The sequence below is a fragment of the Geotrypetes seraphini genome, chromosome 8 (assembly GCF_902459505.1).
Source record: "Geotrypetes seraphini chromosome 8, aGeoSer1.1, whole genome shotgun sequence".
Classification (NCBI taxonomy): Eukaryota; Metazoa; Chordata; class Amphibia; order Gymnophiona; family Dermophiidae; genus Geotrypetes; species Geotrypetes seraphini.
In genome coordinates this window covers 26,265,198-26,272,265 of record NC_047091.1, presented here as the reverse complement: position 1 = coordinate 26,272,265, position 7,068 = coordinate 26,265,198, and the positions used below count along the sequence as shown (strand labels likewise).

The 7,068-nt window shown below is 43.2% G+C and overlaps 1 protein-coding gene across 2 annotated transcripts in view; it reads left to right on the top strand.

Moving 5' to 3' along the window:
• Positions 1–1,206: 1,206 nt before the first annotated feature.
• The window catches only part of SYNC (syncoilin, intermediate filament protein), a 59,332-nt gene continuing 53,470 nt past the window's right edge, over positions 1,207–7,068 (top strand). Inside the window, exon 1 of one of the 2 annotated variants that reach the window (XM_033953924.1) lies at positions 1,207–1,317. The gene's annotated coding sequence lies outside the window, so the exon portion shown is untranslated. Of the gene's footprint in view, positions 1,318–1,348; positions 1,449–7,068 lie in introns of those variants that run through there. The other variant, XM_033953925.1, reaches the window with a different exon arrangement.

Here is a 7,068-nt window from a genome sequence, read left to right as displayed (position 1 = left end):
TCCTGCTCAGTTTTTTCTACCATGCCTAACAGATATAATTTTGCTTCTTCCTCCCCATAAGTCTAAATCATGCACAAACCTTGATTCAAGAAGTATCTGTGCTGCATTTAGAAGATAAACTCCAGGCTCACCTAACCGCTGCCTGGGTTCTTCACACAATGTGGAAGCATGTCCCCCATGTTCCCAATGCATAGGAGCCATACCCTCAAGCATGTCCTTTTTTAGTCCTTCTGTAACAGCATAAAGGGGAACCTGGAACAAGACACTGATCACAGTCCCTACTTGGAGAAAGGACACTTGTGTTCATGAGTGCAGCCAAGGCCTCTCCAGTGGTTCAGGATGTGCCCTCAGCAGTTGCCCTCCCTGACCTGGGGCTTGATGGGCAAGAAAATCTTTCAGGCATCTATGCTGAACTCTTAAATCATGGCCCATCAATTTTAAAATCATAGTCTACTTGGATTTGCTGGTAGAGAGGGTGAACAACATCCATACTATGCTACCCCCATACACTGCAACTCACTCTTGCCTATTCACAGGGACTTAGCAAAATGTGGAAAATATATGATCCACTTTGCCTTTGATTCCTTTGACAGGATCTCTCAGAAAGGAGAGAGAGAGTGAAAGTCAGGAATGGGACATGAAAATTGATCCATGATCTCTGAGTCACAATCCAAAAAGAAAAGAGTATGGAGAGGAGAACCTTTCAACTGTTTTGTGAGTGTGGTGAATTTCTCCCTTTGGCCTACATGCTTGGGTAGTCAGGTGTATCCTTACAACCTGAGTGACAGTTTTCATATGAGTAAGGTGTCTGGTCTTATTCTGGCCAAACCCTGTGTGCCTTGGAGTGAACTAAATTTGCATAATAGACTAAATTTGCATAATCAGCCAACTAGTTGCTTGGCTATAAGAGTACTAGAGAAGTTACAGTCCCAAGAGAACTTTTCCTCAATTTTCTTAGGAAGCATTAAGTCATAGACTATTTATTTGATGGATTGATCATTTTGACTTTCTCTCACCCTAAGTGGGGTATAAAAAACATTCATTACTTACATACCTTTGCCTAACTATCCATGCCTCATACTATAGTTCAATTTTACAGTCAAGTGATGGCTTTCACAGTCCTGTTTGGCTAATTTTTTATGGACTTTCCTCGAGGCTCATGCCCAGCCTCCTTTGAATATTGCTATGTTAGCTGCCTGTTACTATGGTGAAGCAAAGAACTGCAAGACCAGGCTGCCAAAATGAAAGAGTAGAGGAAGAATTGCTCTTGCTTTGAAGATAGTGAAGGGGGCATGTCTCAACAAGCAGGATTCTTAGGTCAGTAAGTATTCTTAAGTCATATTGGGGGGTTTTCTTAAGTATTTCTGTCTACTCTACCCATAGCTTTGGAGGAAGAGAAGGGACTTCTGAAATGAGGAGAAAAGGCAGATACAGAGGAAAGGAAGAAGGTAAATAGCAAGATGGTATCTAATAAGCAGCTTGCTGTTTTTCCTCGGTTTTGCAGAAATGAATTTGAATTAATCAATCTTAAAGTAAGAATGTCTCCTGCTCAGTATGTGTCTCCATTTGTGTGTTTTTATGATCCATTCAGTACAGCAAACAAGGCAAAGTGATAGAACTTGTTGGGTAAGTAGAAGAATCACTAACAGAAAGACATACTAACAGCTATTATACCCTATGAAGTAGAGAGGGGGTCATTTTATGAGTTACTGGAACATGTAGAATAGTATTTCATGTATCACTATCCTGACATAATCCCCTCTTCTCAAGAAAAGGAATGGGACATATACCGCCTTTTTGAAACCACAGTTTATATACAGGCACTTCAAGCATTTTCCCCTATGTGTCATGGTGGGCTCACAGCCTATATAATCTACCTGGAGCAGCGCTTCAAATTCCTCTCTTCCTTCCTATACCCCTCCTCAGGAACTCTGTAAGTCACTCTTATTTGTGCCCTTTTCCTCCTAAGCCAACTCTAGACTGTTTCTTCCATTTTGTTGTGTCATGTGCCTGGAATAGGCTTTCTGAGTTACCACATTATGCTAGTCTCTGGCTCTATTCAAATCTAAGCTAAAAGCCTACCTTTTTGAGATGACTTTTTAATTCTTAACCCCTTATTCACCAGTTTAATACCTATGTTACTCCTTGGGATCTTGCCAGGTACTTGTGACCTGGGTTGGCCACTGTTGGAAACAGGATACTGCGCTTGAGGAACCTTCGGTCTAACCCAGTATGACAACACATACATTCTTATGTTGTTTTAATCACGCTCATAATAAATTTAACTCCCTAATTCCTTATTTGTCCTGAAGAGATTGTAAACTCTGTTGAGCAGTGACTCTCTCTTTTGTGTATGTTTACAGTATTATAGAAATTAGTAGTAAAGAAAATTTTTTACTGTGGAAGTTCCTCACATAGGGCTTTCTCCCAACATTACTCTTTTTAATCTTTTTTTGTAATGGCAGCGTCTCTTCAACAAAAATAAGATCCAGAAGAACTCAATGAACAGTGATTTCCCAAGTAAAAATCTTCCAGGATATAGCCAGACCTAAGGAAACATGTGAGTTACAGAGGGAAGGGCACACAGGCTGCAATTCCAAGTTCAAAACACTTTGTGGTTGATGATTCATGTGCCTGATGACTCATACTGTAAAGGACTAAACGCTTGTCTCTGGTGGCCTCTTGTGGCCTAGTCAAGAATTTGGTCTGAAGCCTGACTTTGAAAATAGACTTAGCAGACAAAGAGAGATTGTTCACCCTCTCCAAGGTAGGGAGAACGAGAGGGGATAGATTTTGTACAAATGTAAGGTGGGGGATAAATTCCGTACAAACGTAAGGAAGTTCTTCTTCACCCAGAGAGTGGTAGAAAACTGGAATGCTCTTCCAGAGGCTGTTATAGGGGAAAACACCCTCCAGGGATTCAAGACAAAGTTGGACAATATCCTGCTGAACTGGAACGTACGCAGGTGAGGCTGGACTCATTTAGAGCACTGGTCTTGACCTAGGGCCGCTGCGTGAGCGGACTGCTGGGCACAATGGACCACTGGTCTGACCCAGCAGCGGCAATTCTTATGTTTAGATTTAGTTCACACCTTTTCAGAAGTAGATCAAGATAAATTACATTCAGATACACTAGACATTTTCCTCATAGGCAATGGAATGGGGTGATATGTAGGTCCATAGTCCCACCATTGATTTTTGCCAACACAATATCAGAACTAAAGAGCATGGGTGCAGGGCCAGAGATTGGCTTTTGGCCCCTCCAACCAAAGAGATGTGTTGTCATGATTTTCCTTGTCCTCGGGGGTGAGGGGTGCTTTGACAAGAGAGTAAGTGACTTTCTAAAACACAGGAGCAACAGTGGGGGTTGAACTGGGCTTCCCTTGTTGTAAACATAATGCTCTAACCCCTAGTTTACACCTTCACTCCTATACAATACGTATGCATGGCTTTCAATAAACTAAACTAAACCTTAGGTTTGTATACCGCGCCATCTCCGCGAACGTAGAGCTCGGCACGGTTTACAGAGTTAGAATAGAAAGGAACTACAATGAAGGGTTATAGGAAAGGAACTAAGAAGATAGAGAGGGACAAGGGTGCTAGAGAGCGGGAGGTATTAGATTTTTGAAAAGAGCCAAAGTTTTCAGGTGTTTGTGGAAGGATTGGAGGGCGCAGATGACATTGGAATATGACCATCAGTTTAAGGACCTGCAATGTTTAGCCATTGATTACGTATCTACCATCATTGGCAATAGGAAGCGTTTTCTTTTACAGCGAGAGTCCTTTTGGATATATATATTTACAAAGTGAAGAACCATTGGGTCTTAAGTTCAGACTTGAATGGAGTCAGTTTTAAGAAAGGAGCCATTTTCTTGCTGATCAATAATGTGCATTGGCTTCAGCAGGGGGAGCGTCATGGCAGCATGATGATGTCAGTCTGTTTGCTTGTTTTAAGAGGAAGTAGAGTGTGCCACGGCCTTGTTTTTGTGAAGCAAAGTGATGCCGGGTTTGATGCCAGCCAAGCGAAGATGAGCTTAAGGTGTATGTTTAACAATGGCACATTTGGAGAAAATATTATTTATCAATCAATAGCATCAAGAGTTTCTTTCTTTAGCAGAACACTGGGACAGTACTGAATGAGTCGATCAATTGATCCACACCCTGAAGTAGCTGGAATAGTGAAACGGTGGCCATCGTCAGTGTAAATCGATCTTCAGCATTAAAGATGAGTATCTTTTTGTTCCAGTTTTGGTTTATTATAGTTTGATGCTTTTTTGCCTAATATATACTACCTGTGTATGCAAGAGTGGTTTTGAACAGGTTGCTTACTATGAACATTTGAACACACAGTTTTGAATAAGACACTTGGGTTTGAATTGTAAAGTGCTTTAGAGCTATTGCATTGCACAAAGCTATACGTTAAACTAGATGCCGGTAAGCCTCACTTCGGTTGTTGGAAAAATAATGGAAATTTTGCTGAAAAAAAAAAATAGTGAACTTCCTAGAATCTAATGGGTTACAGGATCTGAGGCAACATGGCTTTACTAAAGGTAAATCATGCCAAACGAACCTGATTTAATTTTTTGATTGGGTGACCAGAGAACTGGATCGAGGAAATATGCTACATGTAATTTACTTAGATTTCAGCAAAGCCTTTGACACGATTCCTCATAGGAGGCTCTTGAACAAACTTGAAGGGCTAAAGTTAGGATCCAAAGTGGAGAACTGGATTAGAAACTGGTTGACGGACAGATGCCAGAGAGTGGTGGTTAATGAAAATCGCTCGGAAGAAGGAAAGGTGAGTAGTGGAGTCCATCAGGGTTCGGTACTGGGGCCATTCCTGTTCAATATGTTTGTGAGTGACATGGCTGAAGGGTTAGACGGAAAAGTTCGCCTTTTTGCAGATGATACCAAGATTTGTAACAGAGTAGACACCGAGGAAGGAGTGGAAAACATGAAAAAGGATCTACAAAAGTTAGAGAAATGGTCTAAAATCTGGCAACTAAAATTCAATGCAAAGTAATGCATTTGGGGATTAATAATTGGAAGGAGCCATATATGCTGGGAGGGGAGAGGCTAATATGCATGGATGATAGTGAAGTGATAGTGTCCGAAGATCTGAAGGCAAAAAAACAGTGCGACAAGGTGGTGGCTGCTGCCAGAAGGATGCTGGGCTGTATAAAGAGAGGCGTAACCAGTAGAAGAACAAAGGTGTTAATGCCTCTGTACAGGTCGTAGGTGAGGCCCCATTTGAAGTATTGTGTTCAGTTTTGGAGACTGTATCTGGCGAAGGACACAAAAAGGCTTGAAGCGGTCCAGAGGAGGGTGACAAAAATGATAGGTTTGTGACAAAAGATGTATGAGGAGAGACTGGAAGCCCTTAATATGTACACCTTAGAGGAAAGAAGGGACAGGGGAGATATGATTCAGACGTTCAAATACTTGAAAGGTATTAATGTAGAACAAAATCTTTTCTAGAGAAAGGAAAATGGTAAAACCAGAGGACATAATTTGAGGTTGAGGGGTGGGAGACTTAAGAGCAATGTAAGGACATTCTTCTTTATGGAGAGGGTGGTGGATGCCTGGAATGCGCTCCTGAGAGGTAGTGGAGAGGAAAACGGTGATGTTGTTCAAAAAAGCGTGGAATGAACACAGAGGATCTAGAATCATAAATAGTAAATATTGAAGAACTAAGGCCAGTACTGGGCAGACTTGCATGGATTGTGTCTGTATATGGCTGTTTGGGGGAGGATGGGCTGGGGAGGGCTTTAATGGCTGGAAGGGTGTAGATGGGCTGGAGTGAGCTTTGACGGAGACTTCAGTAGTTGGAACCTAACAACAGTACCAGGCAGAGCTTTAGATCCTTGCCCAGAAATAGCTAAGGAGAAGAAGAGAAAAAAAAAACCCAACAAATTTTTAGATTGAATCAGGTTGGGCAGATTAGATGGACCATTTGGGCCATCATCTACTATCTTTTTGAGGAGTTTTTTTCTGCCCTGTTTATTATCCACCAAAGTAGTATAATGGGTACACCTCATGTCAAACTGATTGACAGGTGAGATAAGATAAGGATCGACCAATCAGCGTTCACTTCCGGGTTAAGCCCCGCCCATTGTCCCACCTTAGTCTCCGCCCATGGCCCCGCCCCCACCCATGGCCCTGCCCTAGTCTCCGCCCATGGCCCCGCCCCTCCCATAGGAATGAATGGTGGTAGCCCCGCCCATGGCCCCACACCCCCGCCCATGGCCCCACCCCACCCTTCACCTAAGCCCCGCCCCTCCCATAGGAATGAATGGTGGTAGCCCCGCCCATGGCCCCACCCCCCACCCATGGCCCCACCCCTCAAGCCCCACCCCTGCCCCTGTCCCCACCCCTCAAGCCACGCCCCCACCCATGACCCCGCCCCCTCATGTCCCGCCCCGGAAATGCACTTTTGATGACATCACCGGAAATGGGGGCGTGTTTAACCCCGAAAATACGCTTTCTGATGACATCACCGGAAATGGGAGTGCCTGCCCCCTACCGGAAATGCGCTTTTCTGATGACATAGGCGGAAATTGGGTAAATGACGCGGCGGAAATGCGCTTTTCTGAACACGTAGGCGGAAATAGGGTAAATGACGCGGCGGAAATGCGTTTTTCTGAACACGTAGGCGGAAATAGGGAAACAGACTCGGTCAAAACCCCCACCCAGAAAAGAAGCATCTTTATTTTAACAGTTTTTAGTTAAAAGACAGGGTTTAAGAGCTCACAGATAGAGCAGATCACAAAACAAAAGGCATTCACAAAATCTTTTCCTGCTTTTTAAAACAGAGTAGGGGCAGAAACAAACGAGAAAAGTTGCATTTGCTTTTAACACCCTTTTCAGTAGGAATTCTGAGCTAATGGTTAATGGGTCAGCTCCCCTATTGTCATGGTAACAGCTGATAAGACCCTTGCAACACCCCTCCCCCTGATAAAACCAAGGGGAGAGATGTGGAAGTGTGTTTAAACATGTCTGAACTTGTCCCGGCCCCCTACTGTTGTCTTAACAATCTGAAAAAAAAAAAAACACAAAAGCAGATGTCAC